Here is a 3,732-nt window from a genome sequence, read left to right as displayed (position 1 = left end):
TACTTACAGATTAAGGGAATATTGGGGGGCATAGAGAAAAGGTGGTAATGTGAAGATACAGAATTGTGTTTCTTTCTTGTTCTGGTTATCTATTGTTACATAACAAGTCATTACAAAACTTGTGACTTGCTAAAACAATTATTATCTTTTACGATATTATAGATCACGAATTTAGGCTGGGCTTGGTAAGGCAATTTTTCTGCTCCATGTAGCACTGACACGGCCAATCCATGGTATTTAGCTAGTGTTTGGACTGGTTGGGAGGATCCAAGATGGTTTCACTCAGATGCCTACCAACTTGATAGGGACTGCTGGAAGGCTGGCCTTAGCTCGGTTTCTTTCTCCTCTATGTTGTCTCTGCCCAAGTTCTCTCCAACAGGGAAGTTGGATTTCTTACTTGGCAGCTCTGGGCTCTAAGAGAGTAGAAGTGGAAGCTATAGTCCTCCAAAAGGTTAGGACTGAATATTGATGTCCCCAGCAAAATTCATATGTGAAGACAAAATCCCCAATGTAATGATATTTGGAATTGGGCCCTTTCAAATAGCATTTGGAGGGTTAATTGTGTTAGATTTGGTCATAAGGGTGGGGCTCTTATGATGGGATTAATGCCCTTAGAAAGGGGAAGAGACACAAGAGCTTTCTTTTCTCTGCTATGTGAGAGTACAGTGAAAAGGTGGCTGTCTACAAGCTAGGAAGAGGGTCCTCCCCAAGAACTGAATCTGCCAACACCTTGATCTTGGACTTCCCAGACTTCAGAACTGTGAGAAATAAATGTTTATTGTTTAAACCACCCATTTGTTATAGCAGCCCAAACTGACTAAGACAGCCTGGAACTGGGCATAATATTGCTTCTTCAAGGTTCTATTGGTCAAAGCAATCACAGGCTATCCCAGATTTAAGGAGAGGAAGTATACATTCAACCTCTCCTTGGAAGTGAAACTAAAAAGCATGTGTTCATCTTTAACTTACCACACCTCTCTTTGGTAGAGATTGCTCAAGCCCTAAAGTTAGCCCTAGCACATAGTCATGATGTCAGAATCCTTCACAAAGCCAGAATTCTTGAGGATGGCACTGTCACCAAAGACTTCAGAACTCTAGCACTGATTATAAAAGCCTTATATATACCCTGGTTGAACATGAACTGCACCACACCCAAACACCTATAAACAAAGTCATTGTTCTAGGAGTTCTGTGGGGAGCTAAACTTTGATAGGGTAAAGTGTTTAATTGTACAGCTTTATCCTGGGAATCTTTAGAGGCAAAGTTTAAATCTTCCCATTTATAAAAATGTATGGTAGAAACTGGAAAAGATCCATGGAAGATCAACTGAAAAGATTAAGAATAGGAAATTACTTCTCTGAACAAAACTAAAGGAGTTCAGGCTATTGAGCCACAACAAAGGAAGCTATCCAAGCTTAATAGATGTCTTCAAGTGTAGGAGAGGATACCCTTAGAAGGAAATTAAGCAGTTGCTCTGCTTAGAAAGTGCTGTAGCAAGAGGAAATGACATAACAAAATAGACAAAACAGGAATTGGATCTTTCTTTCTATTAGAGAATTAAAGAGCTTGAAGTCAGATATTTTAAAAGATGCTTTATTGGTTTTTGGAATTAGTGTATTATTATTATTGAACTTTACTGCTTTAAATTTATGGGAAAAATTAAGTAGCAAGATGAAAGAGGAGGGAGGAAAATCATACGAATGGGAAATGGCCCCTGACATTAGGTTCTGGACCATCTATTTGGGAAGACAACAAATGTGTGTTAAATGAATAATTAAAGGTAATAGTGAAAATTTATAAATATATATGAGCTGCCACCTTGGAAGAGTGGCCCTGAATGGGCTGCCCCAGGCCCATATTTATTTCCCCTCTATGAAATATTCATTCTGTCTCCCTTTTGGTTGCTTCAGAGGCTACCCTTGCCTTTCATTGTACAAGGAGTTATGGAAAGGGTAAAGGAGAGAGAGTTTCTCTTGAATTTTTCACAGATGCTCTCCATTAATTCATTAGACTGCAAATCACCGATAGGCAAGACAGGACCTGCAGGGAGGAGGGTTGTCAGCAATTATAACAGTTATGGAAAGAATTGATGAAATAAAATTCATATTTTATGGCAAGATGAGAAAAATTTAAACATAAAATTATTCTTTGCTCATTTGGGTCCCCTTCCTGCCCTTTAGTATGTATTGTACATCTGCATTAACCAGACCTCCTTAGGAGATAACCTTCCTACTTAAGGGGCCACAGTGACCCACTACTCACTTTGTACATGTAGATATAGATTGTGTAAACTGTCATCATTTGACATATAATCGTTTGTTTCAAAAACTTATATAACCATGCTTTGACCTCTAATGGGCGGAACAGTTCTCAGAGCTTTCTGAAAGACTTTCTCCTGGTTTATAATCCTCAGGTTGGCTCAAATAAAATTTTCCATTTATTTCTTAGATCTACTGTTGATTAATTTTTTAATTGACAGAATCAATAGGAAGAAATAGGGATAGAAAAAGCCAATAGGTATCCTTCCTCCCAACCTAAATTGGTTGCACCTTCACAAATGAAAGAGCTTCAAACCTCTCCTCACTGAATAGCGGTCTTTTCTCACTCTAAGCACACTCTACCTCACATTCTGCTTCTCAGTTTTTAGATCATAGAAGTGTTGACCTACTTTCCCCATTACTTCTCTCTTAGTCCTTCCGCTGTGGGATACCCTTGAATCACCACCGAAAAATTTGTGCTAGGGAAATCATAACTTTTTCAGAGGTAGGGAAGAGAACAATGCAGATTCTCTATTTCTGTTTCCAAGCTTCTGGAGGTGCAGTAGGAGGTGTGGTAGAAGGGGAGATTCTTTACCAGCTTTCCCACAGAAACAGCAAGAGATGCAAGTTATTTAGTGGTTTTTGTGTACAAGGAACTTTATATACATTTGAGATTGTGAACCATAAGAAAGTTGCCAATTTTTTTAGGTTCCAAAAAGTTGAATCTTGGCAATTTTTGTATGGTTCAACTTAAAAATATTATATTATGCTTTAATCCTTATACTAACTCTCAGAAGAGGATATTAACTTCTTATACATAGTTCATTTAACAAAACTGAGTCCTGCTGAATAACACACAAATAGTAAGAAAAGGAGCCACTATATTAACAGTTTTATTCAGTTCCAAAGCCCCATCTATCATCCCCATTTATCTTGTGTCCTGTTGATACCTATTGGTATTTTAAGTCAAGTATGTTTTATTTTGCATACTTTTGGAATGGCTTCCTCCTATCTTAAGCATAATTTCCACTCTGTTTTTAAGTTAGAGAACCTTACTTGAGTTAAACATTTAGATTCTAAATAGTCTTTGTGAACATAACCTCCTGAGTTAGATGCTCCCTCACACAAGGAAGTATATGGATCCTGTAAAATGAGCCCAAACAATAATAAAATCAATGAAAGACAGATAAAAATATTGGCCATAGAGACTGAAAACTTAGATTCCTGCCTGATCTGAACTATATGATTATATAATAGAGAGGCATCCTGTTTGCTGAGACTCAGATTAACTTATCAGTTCATTTGGTAAAAATGGTGTCTGTAGCTGGGCTCTGACATTCAGAAAGAAGGCAGAGAGATCTAAGCTACAGGTAAGAGAAACAGTATTCAAAAAGATTTGAGAGCAGGCAGTTAACAGTGGCCCATACAAATATATATAGTTCTTAATACGAAAGAGTATGTGATTGGAGTAGGT

This window comes from Camelus bactrianus, chromosome X, assembly GCF_048773025.1.
Source record: "Camelus bactrianus isolate YW-2024 breed Bactrian camel chromosome X, ASM4877302v1, whole genome shotgun sequence".
NCBI classification, from domain to species: domain Eukaryota; kingdom Metazoa; phylum Chordata; class Mammalia; order Artiodactyla; family Camelidae; genus Camelus; species Camelus bactrianus.
The sequence above is the reverse complement of the archived record's forward strand: the minus strand, read 5'-3'. Positions refer to the sequence as shown.